The 22284-nt window shown below is 46.6% G+C and overlaps 1 protein-coding gene across 5 annotated transcripts in view; it reads right to left on the bottom strand.

Annotated features, from left to right (window-relative positions):
• Positions 1–22284, bottom strand: part of GRIK1 (glutamate ionotropic receptor kainate type subunit 1) — a 630706-nt gene that overhangs the window by 590618 nt on the left and 17804 nt on the right. The gene's annotated exons all lie outside the window — the stretch shown is intronic.

Here is a 22284-nt window from a genome sequence, read left to right as displayed (position 1 = left end):
CATTGGTCCACCCCATATGATTAACAAATCATCTATGAACCTAACGTACATAATGATGTAATGACTGAAAGGATTTGTTAGTAACAGGGGTTTCTCTACCCAACACATAAAGGCATTGGCGTACGACGGGGCCACATTCGACCCCATCGCACAGCCAAGCCGCTGTAGAAAAAAATTTCCATTAAATAAAAAATAATTCCTAGTCAACACCAAGAGTAACAATTCCAGAAAAAATTCCACCGGAGGGCCAACATAATAAGGATTATCTGTAATGAGTGATGCAACTGCTGATATACCCAGATCATGGGGAATACACGTATATAACCCAACAACATCAGCACTACAGAAAACTGTATCAGGTGCCAATTCACCCAAGTTATCCAAACGAGCCAGAAGATCATTTGTATCTTTAAGATAGGACAATGATTGTTGTACACACGGATTCAATAGGGCATCTAAATACACTGAGATTGGCTGGAATAGAGATCCCCTGGCAGATATAATCGGTCTGCCAGGGGGTTTCTCACTATTTTTATGTAGCTTGGGCAGTGTGTAAAACATGGGCACCATTGGATGAGAAGTTCTTAAAGCCATAGATAATTCATTAGAAATCCATGTTTTATCTACAGCCCTAGTTAACACACTGTCCAATTCGCTTTTATAATCCATAGTTGGATCTCTCATCAATCTCTCATATGTATTGACATCTGACAGCTGTTTCTCACATTCTGAAATATAATCTGACAGGTCCTGAACGACTATGGCTCCGCCCTTATCGGCGCTTCTGATAACAATGTCAGTACGAGACTGAAGATTTTTAAGTGCCTGCCGTTCAGGGCCTGTCATATTATTGCAGCCCTTTAAATGCTGGTTGCATTTGTTACCAAGATTGTCCATTAATCGTGAAAAAGTTCTAATCGATGGACTATTAGAAATAGGTTCAAATTTTGATTTAGGTTGCAGTTTTTTAAGCTGCCTGGGAATGTCCGTGTCAGTGTCAAACACTGTAGTTGATTGAGTCTTAAAGTGTTCACGCAATTTCAATGTCCTATTGAACTTAAACGACTCAACCTTCCACTGGAAGGGATCGTGACGAACAGTAGGGATGAAAGAGAGCCCTTTAGCCAGGACCTTACGTTCTAGCTGAGACAGTGGGGATTTAGATAAATTAAAAACCACTTCCCTTACTTGCGTGTCTTGGTTTTTGTTCTGCCTTTTTCTTTGGCCCCCTCGCCGTGTCCTTTTGGTGGCCTGCCAACTGCAGCTCGGGTAATTGCCCCTAAAGGGCGCTCTTGCTGTGAAGTGCTCGCTATTTGCAAATCATTATCACTGATGGAAGTGCTTGATCCCTCATAGTCCGTAAAGCGGGCCCTTGTTCTCCGATTGTGATGAAACGGCTTCTGTTGATTACGGGGAGCCGGGCTTGTTAACCATACATATACCCGATTTTGGTCATAATCTTGTTGGACTAATCGCTTCTTGTCACGTTTAAATTTAATTAAGTCCTTTTTATACTGGTCCAACTGCGTGGATAGTTTCTCCAACCAATTCACCTGTACATCCTGTGCAAGGGCAGGTTTAAATTTGGTCTCAAACTCTGTAATCCTCCCTCTTACTGTTGTCAACTCCTTTGAGGATTCTTCAATAACGAGTAGGAGCAAGTCCATGGAGCACTTATTGAGAATGCCGACCCATTTCTTGCAAAAAGGTGCATTGTAACGACCTATAGTAGGAGTGTTCCGTACCCTGAAACCTCTGGGGATCTGTTTTTCTTTATAATAATCTGCCAGGGTTAGGGCATGATACATATAGTCCAATTCACGTTTTTTCAGAAAATATAGATCCTTATAAAGGTGCTGTCTTGCCCATGTGGAATGTATTACGTGGGCAAGACAGAATGCCAATTCAAAGAGAGGATGGCTAACCATCGGTCGGCCATTAGGGCAGCTTTGGAATCAGGATCTAGTGATCAGCCCATGGCCCGCCATTGTGCGCAACAATCGCATAGTATTGCGAGTATTAGGAGTAGGCTTATAGATCATGTTCCGGCATCAATTAGGGGTGGAGATAGGGGCAAAAAGCTACTCCAATTGGAGTGCCGTTGGATTTTTAGATTAGATACATTGGCCCCTAAAGGCCTAAATGAACAACATGGGCTGCATAGCTTTCTATAAACTTTTAATGCATATAAAACAGATTTCTGTATTTATTATGAATTATTTAGACTATTAAATGATTGATTTAGCACCCAACTGATGCCGTGATTAACATGATCTTATATATTTATTCATATGCCACATTGACTAATTCTTTATCTATGGGAAAATTTATAGTATTGCGTCCCGTAGTTTGTTTGTTTGTTTTTATTATGAATCATTATTCATGTTTTCACTATATGTTTTTTAGATTTGTTTGTATTTTGGTATTGTTGGATTACACTAATGTCTGTTTAAATATGCTTTGTTGTTTTGGTTACCTAGGTAACCGATTCTTATGCTGGATCTCCGTCTCCCTGCGGGCGCTCCTGGATGACGTCATCTACTGTGCGGCAGCAGCTGATGAGCGGAACGGCTCGTGGCGGCGGCTAACAGTTTGGCGTTCGTCACGGTGAGTGGACCTGCAGGTGAGATGATTAATGTCTGTATTGCACATGTGTGGGGGAGGTCTTCACTGGGGTATAAAATGTATGTTTTGTATGTGGTTTGCATCCCTGACGACGGGCGGAGGCCCGAAACAATTGTTGGATGTTGCTCCAATAAACACTTAAATTGGTTAATACAGTCTCCTGAGTGCCGCCAGATTTTTTCTTCTACAATTTGGATGTCTACATCTTATGGAGGGCACCGGAGCAGTTTCTGCAGCAGCAGGGGGAGTGCCGGCCGTTTTGCTTCTACATGTTTGAGGTATGCTGCAATTACATACCTTATAGCAAGGCACCCCAAGCGATATATTGCTCTGTTTGTTATATTTCAGTGGATTAAATCCTCCCTTTTATTCTATGGGACGCTGATTTGAGTGGCATTTTAAACAGAATTTGTTGCACAAATGGAAGAACAGGCTGTGCCGGGATGTGCATTTGCACAATTAAACACTAAAGAATGTTTCAGTTATTCTGATGTGGAGGCTGAGCATATACTCAGTTCCTGTAAAATACAGGCTGAATCATCTGATCCTGAGAATGCTGACCTTTATAAGGATCTATATTTTCTGAAAAAACGTGAATTGGACTATATGTATCATGCCCTAACCCTGGCAGATTATTATAAAGAAAAACAGATCCCCAGAGGTTTCAGGGTACGGAACACTCCTACTATAGGTCGTTACAATGCACCTTTTTGCAAGAAATGGGTCGGCATTCTCAATAAGTGCTCCATGGACTTGCTCCTACTCGTTATTGAAGAATCCTCAAAGGAGTTGACAACAGTAAGAGGGAGGATTACAGAGTTTGAGACCAAATTTAAACCTGCCCTTGCACAGGATGTACAGGTGAATTGGTTGGAGAAACTATCCACGCAGTTGGACCAGTATAAAAAGGACTTAATTAAATTTAAACGTGACAAGAAGCGATTAGTCCAACAAGATTATGACCAAAATCGGGTATATGTATGGTTAACAAGCCCGGCTCCCCGTAATCAACAGAAGCCGTTTCATCACAATCGGAGAACAAGGGCCCGCTTTACGGACTATGAGGGATCAAGCACTTCCATCAGTGATAATGATTTGCAAATAGCGAGCACTTCACAGCAAGAGCGCCCTTTAGGGGCAATTACCCGAGCTGCAGTTGGCAGGCCACCAAAAGGACGCGGCGAGGGGGCCAAAGAAAAAGGCAGAACAAAAACCAAGACACGCAAGTAAGGGAAGTGGTTTTTAATTTATCTAAATCCCCACTGTCTCAGCTAGAACGTAAGGTCCTGGCTAAAGGGCTCTCTTTCATCCCTACTGTTCGTCACGATCCCTTCCAGTGGAAGGTTGAGTCGTTTAAGTTCAATAGGACATTGAAATTGCGTGAACACTTTAAGACTCAATCAACTACAGTGTTTGACACTGACACGGACATTCCCAGGCAGCTTAAAAAACTGCAACCTAAATCAAAATTTGAACCTATTTCTAATAGTCCATCGATTAGAACTTTTTCACGATTAATGGACAATCTTGGTAACAAATGCAACCAGCATTTAAAGGGCTGCAATAATATGACAGGCCCTGAACGGCAGGCACTTAAAAATCTTCAGTCTCGTACTGACATTGTTATCAGAAGCGCCGATAAGGGCGGAGCCATAGTCGTTCAGGACCTGTCAGATTATATTTCAGAATGTGAGAAACAGCTGTCAGATGTCAATACATATGAGAGATTGATGAGAGATCCAACTATGGATTATAAAAGCGAATTGGACAGTGTGTTAACTAGGGCTGTAGATAAAACATGGATTTCTAATGAATTATCTATGGCTTTAAGAACTTCTCATCCAATGGTGCCCATGTTTTACACACTGCCCAAGCTACATAAAAATAGTGAGAAACCCCCTGGCAGACCGATTATATCTGCCAGGGGATCTCTATTCCAGCCAATCTCAGTGTATTTAGATGCCCTATTGAATCCGTGTGTACAACAATCATTGTCCTATCTTAAAGATACAAATGATCTTCTGGCTCGTTTGGATAACTTGGGTGAATTGGCACCTGATACAGTTTTCTGTAGTGCTGATGTTGTTGGGTTATATACGTGTATTCCCCATGATCTGGGTATATCAGCAGTTGCATCACTCATTACAGATAATCCTTATTATGTTGGCCCTCCGGTGGAATTTTTTCTGGAATTGTTACTCTTGGTGTTGACTAGGAATTATTTTTTATTTAATGGAAATTTTTTTCTACAGCGGCTTGGCTGTGCGATGGGGTCGAATGTGGCCCCGTCGTACGCCAATGCCTTTATGTGTTGGGTAGAGAAACCCCTGTTACTAACAAATCCTTTCAGTCATTACATCATTATGTACGTTAGGTTCATAGATGATTTGTTAATCATATGGGGTGGACCAATGGAATGTTTGAGGAATCTTCTTGATGCTCACAATGCCTCTTCTAGTGTTGTGAAATTCACGTATGATATGAGTTTGTCAACTGTAAATTTCTTGGATGTCTGCATTACGCATGCTGACAATCAGTTATTTACATCATTATATGTTAAAGACACAGATCGCAACACCATCCTTAAATCAGACAGTTTCCACCCCCCTTCATTAAAATATGGTTTACCATACTCCCAGATGCTCAGGGTGCGTCGCATCACAAGTGATCCCTCTAAGATTGATGGAGCATTGGATGATATGGTATCAAAGTTTGAACAAAGGGGTTATGATTATAAGAGGTTATTGGCCACCAAACAAAGGGTCCTTGAGATTCCTAGAGAAACATCTTTAAAGAGTAAGATTGAGATAGATAATGGGGTACAAAAAATTCCCTGGGTCAATAGATTTACTGAAGCAAGTAATAACACAAAAAGGGAAATCAAAAAGTTCTGGCCCATCATTAATACTGATAAGGACCTTCCAGGTCTACTCAATACTAGAATAATGCCTGCATATTCTAGAGGTAAAAATCTGAAGGACTTGCTTGTAAAAGTTGATGTAACAGAGCTTGTGAAGGCTAAGCCTAAACAGCATTTTTTATCACGTAAACCTGGATGCTTCAGATGCATTGGTTGTGTCACCTGTCGCTCTATGTTAGTGGGTGATTATATCTCACACCCAAGATCAGGTAAAAAATATACTATTAATTTCCCCCTCACCTGCACGTCAAGATTTGTAATCTATGTGCTGTCTTGCCCATGTGGAATGTATTACGTGGGCAAGACAGAATGCCAATTCAAAGAGAGGATGGCTAACCATCGGTCGGCCATTAGGGCAGCTTTGGAATCAGGATCTAGTGATCAGCCCATGGCCCGCCATTGTGCGCAACAATCGCATAGTATTGCGAGTATTAGGAGTAGGCTTATAGATCATGTTCCGGCATCAATTAGGGGTGGAGATAGGGGCAAAAAGCTACTCCAATTGGAGTGCCGTTGGATTTTTAGATTAGATACATTGGCCCCTAAAGGCCTAAATGAACAACATGGGCTGCATAGCTTTCTATAAACTTTTAATGCATATAAAACAGATTTCTGTATTTATTATGAATTATTTAGACTATTAAATGATTGATTTAGCACCCAACTGATGCCGTGATTAACATGATCTTATATATTTATTCATATGCCACATTGACTAATTCTTTATCTATGGGAAAATTTATAGTATTGCGTCCCGTAGTTTGTTTGTTTGTTTTTATTATGAATCATTATTCATGTTTTCACTATATGTTTTTTAGATTTGTTTGTATTTTGGTATTGTTGGATTACACTAATGTCTGTTTAAATATGCTTTGTTGTTTTGGTTACCTAGGTAACCGATTCTTATGCTGGATCTCCGTCTCCCTGCGGGCGCTCCTGGATGACGTCATCTACTGTGCGGCAGCAGCTGATGAGCGGAACGGCTCGTGGCGGCGGCTAACAGTTTGGCGTTCGTCACGGTGAGTGGACCTGCAGGTGAGATGATTAATGTCTGTATTGCACATGTGTGGGGGAGGTCTTCACTGGGGTATAAAATGTATGTTTTGTATGTGGTTTGCATCCCTGACGACGGGCGGAGGCCCGAAACAATTGTTGGATGTTGCTCCAATAAACACTTAAATTGGTTAATACAGTCTCCTGAGTGCCGCCAGATTTTTTCTTCTACAATTTGGATGTCTACATCTTATGGAGGGCACCGGAGCAGTTTCTGCAGCAGCAGGGGGAGTGCCGGCCGTTTTGCTTCTATATATATATATATATATATATTATACCCAACTTTATAGGGGGTCAAATGTATTTACAGGAAGCAGCTGGTTAGTTTCATACTCGCCCCAAAAGGTCAGTAGCAGCAGCTGCCATGTTTCATTCTACAGTAGGGGAATTCTATTGACTATGGGGGTAATTCTGAGTTGATCGCAGCAGCAAGTTTGACAGCAATTGGGCAAAACCATGTGCACTGCAGGTGGGGCAGATGTAACATGTGCAGAGAGAGTTAGATTTTGGTGGGTTATTTTGTTTCTGTGCAGGGTAAATACTGGCTGCTTTATTTTTACACTGCAATTTAGATTTCAGTTTGAATACACCTCACCCAAATCTAACTCTCTCTGCACATGTTACATCTGCCCCTCCTGCAGTGCACATGGTTTTGCCCAACTGCTAACAAAATTGCTGCTGCGATCAACTCAGAATTACCCCCTATGTCACTTCCTAAAGTTTATATTCCGGATGTAGTAGCATAATAAGGGGATGTTAGCAGGAAATGGAGGGGACATGTTAACCCTAATCCTGCCTAACCCTAACCATCCCCTCCAGCAGTCTAACCCTAACTCTCCCCCAAGTGCCTAACCCTAACAATCATGAAACATCATGAAACACCATGGGGTATATTTACAAAGATTCGTGTTTTGCCCGTTTTGAAGGGTGTTTGCACTCGAATGGTATCGGGTGCATTTTACTGCAACTTTTTGAATCCTGATACGATCATTCACTAAGCTGCCGAGTTTTGCACAATCGTTTTTTCCGATGTCGATGTGATTCGTAATATCAGGCATTGTTTTACGGGAGTGATAAGTAAAACATTGCCTGACAAAACACAAGGAATCCCGGCCGGATCTGTGAGATCCGTGCAGGGCTTCATTGTGTACCTTAAAAAGGTTTTTAAAGTGTTTAAGAATCTGGAAAAAATTGCGTGGGGTCCCCCCTCCTAAGCATAACCAGCCTCGGGCTCTTTGAGCCGGTCCTGGTAGAAAAAATATGGGGAAAAAATTGACAGGGGTTCCCCCATATTTGATCAATCAGCACCGGGCTCTGCGCCTGGTCCTGGTGCAAAAAATACGGGGGACAAAAAGCGTAGGGGTCCCCCGTTTTTTTGAACCAGCACCGGGCTCCACTAGTCAGAGAGATAATGCCACAGCCGGGGGACACTTTTATATAGGTCCCTGCGGCCCCGGCATTAAATCACTAACTAGTCACCACTGGCCGGGGTACCCTGGAGGAGTGAGGACCCCTTAAATCAAGGGGTCCCCCCCTCCAGCCACCCAAGGGCCAGGGGTGAAGCCCGAGGCTGTCCCCCCCCATCAATGGGCTGCGGATGGGGGGCTGATAGCCAAGTGTAAAATAAAAGAATATTGTTTTTTGCACAAGAACTACAAGTCCCTGCAAGCCTCCCCCGCAAGCTGGTACTTGGAGAACCACAAGTACCAGCATGCGGGGGTGAAACAGGCCCGCTGGTACCTATAGTTCTTCTGCAAAAAAAATACCCAAATAAAAACAGGACACACACACCTTGAAAGTACAACTTTATTACATACATTCCGACACACACATACTTACCTATGTTCACATGCCGACTCGGCCCACGTCTCGGCGGCGATTCCAGGGTACCTGAAAATAAAATTATACTCACCTAAATCCTGTGTGTCGTGTCCTTTTGTAATAATCCACGTACTTGGCAAAACAAAAAAACGGAAACCCGACCACGCACTGAAAGGGGTCCCATGTTTACACATGGGACCCCTTTCCCCGACTGCCAGGACCCCCCCTGACTCCTGTCAAAGAGGGTCCCTTCTGCCAATCAGGGAGCGCCACGTCGTGGCACTCTCCTGATTGGCTGTGTGCTCCTGTAGTGTCTATGCGCTCCATTGTAGCCAATGGTGGGAACTTTGCGGTCAGCGGTGAGGTTACTTTCGGTCAACCGCTGAACGCAAAGTTCCCACCATTGGCTACAATGGAGCGCATAGGCGCTACATTGTATCACTGCCGTGTGCTGCCTGACAGACACTACAGGAGCACACAGCCAATCAGGAGGGTGCCACGATGTGGCACTCCCTGATTGGCAGAAGGGACCCTCTTTGACAGGAGTCAGGGGGGTCCTGGCAGTCGGGGAAAGGGGTCCTATGTGTAAACATGGGGCCCCTTTCAGTGCGTGGTCGGGTTTCCGTTTTTTTGTTTTGCCAAGTACGTGGATTATACAAAGAATACAAGATTCCCTGGATTATGTGAGTATAATTTTATTCACAGGTAACCCAAGGATTCTACATGGAGAAGAGGACCGAGCCTCGTGGGAACATAGGTAAGTATGTATGTATGTATGGAGGTGTGCATGTATGTAATAAACTTATACTTTCACGGTGTGTGCGTCCTGTTTTTTTGGGGGTATTTTTTTAGTAGTAGTACTACAGGTACCAGCAGGCCCGGTTTTCCACCGCATGCTGGTACTTGTGGTTCTCCAAGTACCAGCTTGCGGGGGAGGCTTGCTGGGACTTGTAGTACTGCTACTAAAAACAATATTCACATTTTTTCAAAAGGCTATCATCCCCCCATCCGCCGCCCTTGGATGGGGGGGACAGCCTCGGGCTTCACCCCTGGCCCTTGGGTGGCTGGAGGGGGGGGACCCCTTGATTTAAGGGGTTCCCACTCCTCCAGGGTACCCCGGCCAGGGGTGACTAGTTGGGTATGTAATGCCAGGGCCTCAGGGACCAGTATAAAAGTGTCCCCCGGCTGTGGCATTATGTACCTGGCTAGTGGAGCCCGGTGCTGGTTTCAAAAATATGGGGGACCCCTACGCTTTTTGTCCCCCGTATTTTTGGAACCAGGACCAAGCGCAGAGCCCGGTGCTGGTTGAAGAAATATGGGGGAACCCCTGTCATTTCCCCCCCCATATTTTTTCAACCAGGATCGGCTCAAAGAGCCCGAGGCTGGTTATGCTTAGGACGGGGGACCCCACGCAATTTTTTTTTCTGTTTTTAAACTAAACAGACCCTTTCCCATAGATAACCATGCACAGATCTCACTGATCCGTGCATGGTTATCCAAACTCGACTGGAAAAAGCAGGTCTATTTTTTTGCTGCTTTTTTTAGCGATTCGAAAAAAAACAGACCCGCACTTGAGCACTCAGAGACTAACACCCAAATACGAATGAATAGTGAATGGCCGTATTGTATGAAATAACAGGCGCGTTTGACCGATGGTCTATGCATTCGTATTTTGGAACTTTGCAAATCAAACCATTACGAATAGTCCAAACACTGCCGAGATTGGTGCTTAGTGAATTCCCGGATTGGGACTTAGAAAAAAAAACACAAATCGGACAAACTCGAATTCTTAGTAAAATATTGGCCCATGTGTCAACCCTTTTAACATGTCGACCATCTCACACTGTTGACCATCTGGTGGCAACCTATCCACTGTGTATTTACTGTCTATCTACCATGCGGTACCACCCATCATAAGTTGCTTCTCCTGCTAATGCTCCATCTGAAATAACAGCCCCCTCAACATTGATAGAATGCAAATATAGACGTGGGCTGCAACGCACTAGGAAGTGTAACCGCTTCACGATGAGCAATGGGCATTTTTTGCAGAAATATGTAATTTTGGGGGTCACTCCGAGTTGTTCGCTCGCTAGCTATTTTTAGCATCCGTGCAAACGCTATGCCGCCGCCCACTGGGAGTGTATTTTAGCTTAGCAGAAGTGCGAACGAAAGGATCGCAGAGAAGCTACAAAAAAATGTTGTACAGTTTCAGAGTAGCTTCAGACCTACTCAGCGCTTGCGATCACTTCAGACCATTCAGTTCCTGTTTTGACGTCACAAACACGCCCTGCGTTCGCCCAGCTACGCCTGCATTTTTTCTGGCACACCTGCGTTTTTCCGAACACTCCCTGAAAACGGTCAGTTGACACCCAGAAACGCCCTCTTCCTGTCAATCACTCTGTGGTCAGCAGTGCGACTGAAAAGCATCATCGCTAGACCCTGTGTAAAACGACATCGTTCGTTGTAATAGTACGCCGCACGTGCGCATTGCGCCGCATACGCATGCGCAGGAGTGCCATTTTTTTGCCTCATCGCTGCACAGCGAACGAATGCAGCTAGCGAACAACTCGGAATGACCACCTTTGTCTGCTGCAGACAGTGAACACACATGCCTTGGCTGCATGCGGCAAAGGTATATCCCACAATCCTGTGCAAAGCGATCACGGGACTGTACTCCAAATAGGGAATAGAAACCGGAGGAAGTCCGAAAGATCCAGCAATTTGTGTTTTAAAAACAGCTGACGGAAAGCTACAAAAGACATTTGTCTGACGGTGAAAACATCTTTAAATCAAAGACGGACGAATGCTCCAAGAATTGTTTTACTACAGGATCCCTACTATTCTCTGTACTCACAGCAGTGACTAACTATAATCTTCTCCTCCCATGGGATATTTGATGCATAAGGCATGTTCTGCAAATAGAGTACAGTACTCCTGTCCTTTGTGACATTGGCCAATTGACATCATCTCCTCGTTTCACAGGCACCAAAAATAGGATGTAAACTTTATGGGGCATGAAGTGATGTGTCTGCTCTATTGCGCTTACCTAGATGGACTCAATGACACGCACACAGACGTAGAAGCAGAATGTGACAGTAAAATGTCCATCTATTCTGCCCTTTCCAAGGTGTGCTTTCCGGGAATTTTTTTTTTTTTTTTTTTTGGGGTGTGTGGGGAGAGGGGGTGGGAGATGTTTTGGTCTTTTTTTTTCTTCTTTAATATTTTCTAAGTTTTTACAATTGCAATATGATTATGCCATTGAATTAATTTATAGTGTGAGTTCACGCCACACTTACTGAGAGAAATGTACAGAATCACCCTTCCTACAAATATATTCTTCCCTTGTTAGCAGCAATGCATAATGATGAGACAAACCAACCTAGGTTGGAAAGGGCGCTTTAAGTGTTTTCCAATTTGAAAAGTGCAGCAGCTGCCTGTATAGGGTAGTTAAACCTATATAAAAACAAAACTAAAATACAACAACAAAAGGCTGCGCTTAGAGAGATGAATTGTCTGAAAAACAGTATCAAATTTATTAAACTTAAAATCCGTCCATTGGACAATTCAATTAAAATACACTGTAATGAATAACCTTCAATCACCTTTTCAACATCACATAGGCTTATTTTGTGAACCAAAAAGACCCTGTATGCTTGAAACCAATTTTATCCTGGGGCTATAGCATAGTCCCTGGGCTGGAGGATTAGGTCCCAACGCTGGAGGTTCTGCAATTCCAATGTTTTAGCATAAAGTCAAGGAAAGTCCTCACCAGTATTGCGTTTTGGTTGACAAGAAAGTCCAGTCCTTAGTTGTTGGATATGGTTCAAGTCTAGCAGATTCTGGGGTCCGCGGTGGTTCAGGATTGCAGTGATGATTGTGATGAGGTGATGAAGGGGCTCACACCTGACGCGTTTCACAGCTCCTGCTGTTTTATCAAAGGTCCTTTGATAAAACAGCAGGAGCTGTGAAACGCGTCAGGTGTGAGCCCCTTCATCACCTCATCACAATCATCACTGCAATCCTGAACCACCGCGGACCCCAGAATCTGCTAGACTTGAACCATATCCAACAACTAAGGACTGGACTTTCTTGTCAACCAAAACGCAATACTGGTGAGGACTTTCCTTGACTTTATGCTAAAACATTGGAATTGCAGAACCTCCAGCGTTGGGACCTAATCCTCCAGCCCAGGGACTATGCTATAGCCCCAGGATAAAATTGGTTTCAAGCATACAGGGTCTTTTTGGTTCACAAAATAAGCCTATGTGATGTTGAAAAGGTGATTGAAGGTTATTCATTACAGTGTATTTTAATTGAATTGTCCAATGGACGGATTTTAAGTTTAATAAATTTTATACTGTTTTTCAGACAATTCATCTCTCTAAGCGCAGCTTTTTGTTGTTGTATTTTAGCAGCAATGCATGCCTGAGCCCACCTACAATGTGTCAGCATTAGGAATGTTAGATAGGACTAACCTAAAGAGGTTCAATGGTAGCACCACTTATTACAGTATGTTTGAAATTAGGGTGTGTAGTCCAGAACCCCCCCCCCTTCCCCTCTTATTCTGTAATCGTGTATTGGCCGGATTAATATTTGTAATCTTGTGATGTCGACATGCTGCAGCGATTGGGAGGGGGGGGGGGGGGGCGGCACCCGACACCGTTCTCCAGGGTCCAGAGCCTGCGTCAACGGCCAGCCTTAGTAAGCAGCTTATGCAGGCTAGCCGGTGCCTGTATCCATCGTGAATTGTGACCGATGATCTTTAGATGCAGCATTCGGACGCCTGCCGCTGCAGTAGAATTTTAATTAGATGGAATTGCATAGCCGCTTCCCTGCAACTGTGCAATTGCAGTATATACAAACATAAATTGGGCCCTATATACAGTATGTAAACTTGAAGGTGGAGACTCCTTCTATCTGGACTAGCAAATGCCCACCCTCACACCTGCCTTTGGGTGATTTTAATTAGTATAGGTCCTTGTATTTGCCATAAACAAATTACAATGGGCACTTTTATAGCAAGTCCTGTATACATTTTTATAACGCGTCACTATTAGGGCTCTTTGGGCCCCACCTGATGAGGTTCACTGTGACGTGGTAGGTGGGCATGCATTTTTGGCCAGACATGTACTAAGAACCTCAACGGTACTCCTTGTAATATTGCAGAGTTTATTTTAATTGTTCTGATTATCGGGATTCTGAGTTAGGGATGGAATCGATGAGTTAACCATCTATTGTACAATTGATTATTAATCTTGATGGTGTGAAACCATCTGGAAGGGAACCATTGATGATTTCACCCCCCTATGATCACCCATTTTACTGTTCAATGGTCTGCGGGCCAATCAGAGCCTGGGGGTGGGGCTTCATGGGAGCATCGGGGCGGAGCTAGGCTCAGTGTCTGACACCTTGGGGGAGAAAAAATAACATTTGGTGGCTCTGGTTCTCCCCTTCGTTGGTAAAAGGAGTTACCATCGACCATGAACCATGGATGATTTTTAATCATTGATGGTCAATGGCCATACCTATTCTTAATGCTTAGAGTGTGCACCTGCATTTTTTTGGGGGGGCGTGCCACCCATTATACCTCCGTGTGAAAGTGTGTGTGTGTGTGTGTGTGTGGTCGGTCATTTAGGCTGACAGATCCAATGGGACAGGGACTAACGCTGAAATATTCTCTGTAAAGTCCTGCGTAATATGGTTATGCACTGAGAAGGCTTGATGGTCCGATGTAGCTTCCTGCCCCCTACTCCTTTCAATTCAGCAGCAGCCTCTCTCCCTCAGCACAGGACATGCAGCCCTACACTGAACAGCAGCAATGCCCTCTGCCTGTAGGGGTGTGATCACACTGATCTCCCTCCTACCCCCTGGATTTTCCCTTCACTAAAGGGCTCACGGCACCCCCCTAGTTCAGCGAATGTTTTCTATCGTTTATTTCTAAGGGGACGCGGCCATGCCTCCCGTGATTAGGTCACACACCAAAAAAATTACCTGGGCCTGACCCAGCTCTCTACAGACCTGGCTATATTATGGTATTTTTTCCAAGGAGCTTTTTTAGTTAATGAGTCGAAGTCATCCACTAGCTTTGTTTAATATAAAATCTTAACTGCAATTCCGTGTCGTCTTGGATCATGTGATGTGCAGTTAGTCAACACTAGAAATTGTTAATGTGTGTACTATTGGTGTTACCTATAGTTAGCATAGTTCTTGCTCCCTTTTTGTGTGGTGGTACCAATCAACTGGAACTACACGATATTTAAAAAAAAAGTCTGGTTAATGGCGCTGTGGGTCTGATGGTCTACGTATATCTCCAATAGTGGGGCGGCTGCGCATGTGGACAACCGGTCCTTTGCATGTGCAGAACGGGTCCCGTGCCCTTGCACACAGTCCCCTCAAGCCGCAGCCTGATTGGCAGGCTGCCACCATTTGGGGGTGGGAAGTGGGCGGAGCTTGGCTGCTTTCCCGAAAAATGGGGGAGTTGCCCCCATTTTTTGTGAGTGGCTAGGCCAGTGGTTGCGTCCTTGGTTACCCAGCTGGCCAATGTTCGCGCAAGGGGTCCAATACTACATACTCGGATGCAGCATCAGTTCCTACAAGCACGCATAAGGCACCTATTTGATTAATACGCCCCCTAATGCTTTTGCATATTTTGGTATGAACTGCGTCCATGCCAGAACCAGACCCTGTGATCGCGTCTCTTTTTTTAAACTTTTTTTTTAATGCTCGTTTATTTAGTTAGGGCTGTATAACTTTGATAAATAAGCCATTTTTTATTTTGCTAATGTTTATATATAAAGAATGCTGACCTTACTTTCTGTTTGCCTCCTAGCACGCTGTGTCTCCTTAGACTAGCGGTATGGGATTTCTCCTCTGACTGGGTCTGCCTATACTACTATATCCAGTCTTCTTAGCCAATTTCGTGGCAGTTCCCACCCTGTCAGAGGCACATAAATCATTTCTCAGTACACTAAAATGCCCTTTTCAAAAATCTAAAACCTTTGTTTTGGTCAATGTTATTCTGCTCCACTGCTGACTGTAATATGTAACCAAACTGCGCCATGGACGCTAGACTCCATGTTCTTTCCTATAGACACATTTTATATTATAGGGTCTATTTACTAAGCTGGGTGGTAGTGTCTTATCACAGCCATGAAAAATTCTAGTTTACCCTCAATATTTTTTAAAATATAAATCGGGCTGATGAGTGATGTTCTGCTCCGCCGCAATACTGTTCAGCAGCGGTAAGAGTACCTTACCCCTCTCCAAAAGGCCAATGTAGGGAGCCTCTGCGCAACTGCACCTTCGGCCAGTGTTGCTGATGGTTAATTTTTGTATTTGTGCAGTCTTTTTTTTTTTCTTTCACAATAATTAACATTCTCTGAGAATACCATTAGTTGGCTTATGTCTCCTCGCACGGCAAAACCAACCCACGCAAAGTGACTTTTAGGTCAAATTCCACCGCCATACAGATGTGCCTTCATACAGCATTGCTGCAGTTGCGCCAAACAGCCCCTCTCTGTGCGCCAGGTCCAGAGAGACTCTGCTAGCATTGTGCGTCTGATTTGCTGAAAATGCGTCTCTTAGTCGCAATGTGGTGGGGCTCAGACAAACCAGGAGACTGTGCAGATTGATTGAATTTCTGTGTGTGACCGAGTATCTGAGGGGGACATTTACTAAGCAGTGATAAGAGCGGAGAAGTGAGCCAGTTGAGAAGTTGCCCCTGGCAACCAATCAGCACTCAAGTAACATCTATAATTTGCATACTATAAAGTGATACAGAGCTGCTGATTGGTTGATAAGGCAACTTCTCCACTGGCTCACTTCCCCGCTCTTATCACTGCTTAGTAAATGTCCCCCTGAATCCGTATACAAAGAGCTACAATGCAGTGGCCGCAGCTTTTTTCCAAGCCAAGTTCCGCTGTGCTCCGTATACAGGGGGTCATTCAGACCTGATCGCATGCTAGCATTTTTTGCAGCGCTGCAATCAGGTGAGAACTGCGTATGCACCGAAATGCACAGGCGCGTCGCACGGGTCAAAGCGGATCGCTGCTGTGCGATGGGTTTTGTGAAGAATCCATTCGCACAGCTGTTCGCAAGGAGATTGACAGGAAGAAGGCATTTGTGGGTGGCTACTGACCGTTTTCTGGGAGTGGTTGGAAAAACGCAGGCGTGTCCAAGCGTTTGCAGGGCGGGTGTCTGACGTCAATTCCAGGACCGGACAGGCTGGAGTGATCGCAGCGGCTGAGTAAGTTCTGGGCAACTCAGAAACTACACAAAGTTTAGTTGTACCGCTCGGCTGCATATGCGATTGCACACTTGCAGAGCTAATATACACTCCTCGGTGGGCGGCGACAATGTAAACGCAGTCAGCAAAAAGACAGCTAGCGAGCGTTCAGGTCTGAATTACCCCCAGTGACTCAGTGAGTCACACACAGATATACAAGTGTTGCATATCATATTAATCAGCACAGTCTCTGGTGAGCATTGCGACTAAGATGCATTTACGGCAAATAAAAAAAGATGCCGTTTATTGGCGGCTCAATCGCAACCAGTGGAGGTGAGGGGGGAGTACCAATTATCCGGGCCCAGGTCTGATTGAGGGGCCCAGTGAGGGCCGTGGGTTCCACACACCCCTCCCCCCCTTACCTGGCAGCTGTGTTGCCAGGGAGGTGTTTATAATACAACTAGGTGATTCATCGCGCCCTACGGGCGCTCTTCACACCGTCGTAAGGGGCTACGCCCCCTTAACCCTTGCACACCCTTGTGGCGTGCAATATTTTTATTATATGGAGTATTACATCCAATCCTAATTGTGTGAGTGGTTATATATTGCACGGACAAAGGGCGTGCAATAGTTAAGGGGTGGAAGCCCCTTGCAACGTGGTTGAGGGAGTAGGGGGTGCGGGGAAGAGGCGGATGGGATCCTGGGGTGCCACGGGAGGGGCAGTTGTGGTGGTGCCGCAGGTCGGGGAGGGTGCGTGGGTGCCGCGGGTGGAGGTCCGGAGCTGCTGCAGGTGGGGGAGGAGCAGTTGCGGGGTTGCCCCAGGTGGGGGAGGTGTGGATGCGGTGGTGCGATGGGAGGTACGGGGTCGCTTCGGGTGGGGGAGGGGATCCAGAGCTATCGCGGCGCTGGAGGGGGTGTGTGGGGGTGCCGCGGATGGGGCCCGGAGGTACTTTGAGTGGGGGAGGGGCGGGTAATGCTTATCCTGCTTCTCCTCTTGTCAGCAGCTAAGCTGCTGTCCTCCCTTTGGCAGTGGCTCTCCCGGAGACTCGCACAGCAGCCAGTCACTATTGTTTGCGCCGATGTCTCAATATGCTGCATTACAGGGAAGAAGATGTACGCAATAAACTACAGCTCCCAGCAGCCCTAAGGGGCGGAATGCTTCGGTGCTAAGGGCTGCTGGGAGCTGTAGTTTATTTAGTGCATCTACTTCTCTGTAATATGGCGCGTTGGGAGACTGGTGCTAACAATAGTGACTGGCTGTCAGAACTGAGTCACTGGCTGAATCAATGTAAAAGGTGAGAGTGCTGTGCAGTGTCAGTGTCAGTGACACTGCACACAGGTCCGGCGCTAGCCGCTCAGCAAAGGGATGCAGTGCAGGGAGGCGGCAGGAAGGAGAGGCGTTCTCCCTGCTCTGCATCCCTGTGCTGAGCTGCTGCTGCTATCCCTGCTGCTGCTGCTGCCGGCTGCTGTCACACATGCAGCGGCGCCGGCAGCACAAAGCCTCCTCTCTCCCCCTCCCCTCCCCTGTGTGACATTCAGTGGCCGGGAGGGAGCCAAAGTGGGCGGGGCTAGATGGGAGTAAGGGGCGGAGCTACACTGGACAATGCTGCAGCAGGAGGAAGAGCTGCTACAGCTTTGGCAGCCAGACTTCATTAGATAAGTGTCTGGAAAGAGAGTGAGTATGTGTGTGTATATACAGTGTCTGTGTATACTGTATATATGTGTGACTGTGTATGTGTGTAATGTATGTACAGTATGTATGTGTGTGTGTTTGTATATATGTGTTGTGTGTGTGTGTGTGACTGTTGCATAATGTGTGTGTTACTGATACAGGGGGCGTTACGTGTGTAAGCGGCACTGGTACAGGGGGCGTTATGTGTGTAAGCGTCACTGGTACAGGGGGCGTTACGTGTGTGAGCGTCACTGGTACAGGGGGCGTTACGTGTGTAAGCGGCACTGGTACAGGGGGCGTTACGTGTGTAAGCGGCACTGCTACAAGGGGCATTATGTGTGTAAGTGGCACTGGCACAGGGGGCATTACGTGTGTAAGCGGCACTGGTACAGGGGGCGTTACGTGTGTGAGCGTCACTGGTACAGGGGGCGTTACGTGTGTAAGCGGCACTGGCACAGGGGGCATTACGTGTGTAAGCGGTACTGGTACAGAGGGGGTTATGTGTGTAAACGGTCCTGGGAGAGGGGGCATTACGTGTGTAAGCGTCACTGGTACAGGGGGTGTTACTTGTGTAAGCGTCACTGGTACAGGGGGCGTTATGTGTGTAAGCGGCACTGGTACAGGGGGCATTACGTGTGTAAGCGTCACTGGTACAGGGGGCGTTACGTGTGTAAGTGTCACTGGTACAGGGGGCGTTACGTGTGTAAGCGGCACTGGTACAGAGGGCATTATGTGTGTAAATGGTACTGGGAGAGGGGGCATTACGTGTGTAAGCGTCACTGGTACAGGAGGCGTTATGTGTGTAAGCGTCACTGGTACAGGGGGGCGTTACGTGTGTAAGCGTCACTGCTACAGGGGGCCTTACGTGTGTAATTGTCACTGCTACAGGGGGTGTTACTTGTGTAAGCGTCACTGGTACAGGGGGGGGCGTGACATGTGTAAGCGTCACTGGTACAGGAGGGCATTACGGGTGTAAGCCTCACTGCTCTAGGGGGTGTTACTTGTGTAAGCGTCACTGGTACAGGAGGGCGTGACATGTGTAAGCGTCACTGGTACAGGGGGGGCATAACATGTGTAAGTGTCTCTGGTACAGGGGGCATTACATGTGTAAGTGTCTCTACTACAGGGGTCATTATGTGCGCTGTGCGTTTGTAAAGTATGCGAGGGTGCAAATTTATAGTTTGCAGGGGGCCGGCGAACACTCTAGCAACGGCCCTGACTGCACACCCACTGCACTGCATAGCACTGTCACCTTTTACATTAATTCAGCGTCCATACATTACCCTCCGCGATATCACCCACTCTATCCGCTACATTAACCATCTCGGGGCTTCCAGGCCGGCAGCCCAGGTGCTGTGTTGCGGAGTCAGAGCCTCTGGAGATCTGGGCGTGGCTGTGGCGGGGAGGCACTTCTGTGACATCACACGCAGAACAGGCTCCAGGGCTCAGAGAGTATGCGGCGCAGGGAGGCCTATGAAAGTCTTCCGCTGCACCGCTTTCATACACATCTATGCCGGTGGCCGCAGCAGCTTTTGTTCCACCTGCGGCGCGGCTAGGGAGTGGGGATTGTTGATGCCGGAGGGGGCAGGTGGACTGGCAGCAAGACATTGGTGGTCATTCAGAGTTGATCGCTCGCTAGCAGTTTTTAGCAGCCGTGCAAATGCTATGCCGCCGCCCAGTGGGAGTGTATTTTAGCTTAGCAGAAGTGGGAACGAAGGGATAGGAGAGCGGGTACAAAAAATGTTTGTGCATTTTCAGAGCAGCTTCAGACTTACTCGGCACTTGCGATCATTTCAGACCATTCAGTTCATAAACACGCCCTGCGTTCGGGCAGCCACGCCTGCGTTTTTCCGAACACTCCCTGAAAATGGTCAGTTGACACCCAGAAACGCCCTCTTCCTGTCAATCACTGTGCGGCTGCCTATGCGACTGAAAAGCATAATCGCTAGACCCTGTGTAAAACTATATCGCTCGTTGTAATAGTACGCCACACGTGCGCATTGCGCTGCATACGCATGCACAGAAGTGCCGAGTTTTTGCCTGATCGCTGCACAGCGAACGAATGCAGCTAGCGATCAACTTGGAATGACTCCCATAGGACGCTGCAGTGAAAGGATGTTTTTTCCCCTATGTACAGCGCAGAGACTTGCTGCAGATGCAGTGGCATACCCTCCAGCTGCACCTTTTTGGCAGGTACAGTCCCTTTTTTTATGGTCTGTACCGATTAATGACTCTCCAAGCTTCAATTGAAAGTATAGGAAAAGGGGCGTGGCCACGCGCCTGTACCCGTGACCACGCCCCTTTTTCGAATGTGTATCAATGTTTATGTGTAAAGTGTTGGAGGGTATGTTGCTGCAGATGCAGTGGGACTATTTTGGAATGTGGGGCTGGAGCTGCAGCTCCATCAGTCCCAGTGCTAATCCTGCTCTGTGAAAACACAGCAGCCACAGGGCAGAGCCTCCCATTGGATGTAACCTGTGTGGGAGGGCATTTCTCGGCCAATCAGCTGTGGGCTGGGTGTGATAGACCTGCCACTAACCCAATGAGAGCTCCTAGCCACGCCCAGTGTTAGAAACCCAGGCACAGAATCACAGGGCTATTATATAGGAGATTTATTCTGTTTTTTTTTTCTAAGGATGCATGACCACGCCCAGTAGCGGATCTTGCCACTGGCAAGCAGGACTTTTGCCCAGGGAGCCGCCTTCCGGAGGGCGCTGGCGCCATCCGGAGGGCGCTAGCGCCATCCGGAGGGCGCCGCACCGTGGCAAGATCCGCCACTGCTGCCCGCTGTGTCCCCCGTCCGCCTCCCCTGCCCGCTGCCGTCCCCGTCCGCCTCCTGTGAAGGGAACAAGACGCTATGCGTCTAGTTTCCCTTCGTGGAGAGTAACTTTGCTGAGCGGTGCGCGATGACGTCATCGCGCACCGCACAGCAAAGGTCCTCTCCACGAAGGTAACTAGACGCATAGCGTCTAGTTTCCCTTCATGGAGAGGACCTTTTGCTGTGCGGTGCGCGATGACGTCATCGCGCACCGCTCAGCATTCAAGCGGCGCTAGCAATGTACAGGGGGCGTAACTGACCACGCCCCCTGTATTAGGCCACGCCCCTTTCCTGCCCGGGGCGCAGAGCGCCCTTGAACCGGCCCTGTCCACGCCTCCTGTGATTAGGCCACACCCCCTGTTCGCACCAGGCATCTCGCGCTGCCTGGCGTATTGATGCTAGATATATGAGAATACATCTGTATGCGCTACTCGTTATTAGCACTAAGTGGTTAGTAAATATGTTCCGATGTCTGTACCTGTGAGAACTAAACCTAGGATTGGCTCCTTGATGTTCATCCCCTAATCACTATAGAGATTCCCAATGCATGGAACCAGAATGTCAGTACTCCTGACTGATTTTACAATTAGCACACTCTAATCTGCATTAGGCTTATTGTAATTTCCCATAATTATCTCCTCACCTTTCATTGACATGTCAGTGGTTCCCTCTATTACTGATTTATCCAACTCCACATTGTGTCCCAGTAGTCTATAAAATAAATACTTATTAACAAAACCTCTCTCTCATCAATTTCTAGCACTCTGACCTCACGCTGATGTTAAAGGAAATCTGGCACCTTTTGTAAAATGCCATTTAGGACTAGTGCTTTATAAAGTGACCATAAGAACATACCCTCCGCGCACTCCAAACCCCCCCTCCCCCTTCCCCAGAATACAGAGGAGTCTGTATGCCATTGCCACATGGCTTGAATAGGCAGGCACGGCTGAGGCGCTACGAGAGGTGTGGTGTCCTCTTAATAGTTGCATCCTGGTCGCATCGCAGACGCAGCGAAACACCACTGACAGTGTGCCAGAGGCGCCAGTCTTCGACTTTAAATTGATCAGTGCAAGTAGCCATGTATTACTGCCATTCCCAGTTTTATTTATATGAACATGACGCACAGTTTCAGCGAGAAAGGCGCTTAGTGC

This window comes from Pseudophryne corroboree, chromosome 2, assembly GCF_028390025.1.
Source record: "Pseudophryne corroboree isolate aPseCor3 chromosome 2, aPseCor3.hap2, whole genome shotgun sequence".
Lineage (NCBI taxonomy): Eukaryota > Metazoa > Chordata > Amphibia > Anura > Myobatrachidae > Pseudophryne > Pseudophryne corroboree.
The sequence above is the reverse complement of the archived record's forward strand: the minus strand, read 5'-3'. Positions and strand labels throughout refer to the sequence as shown.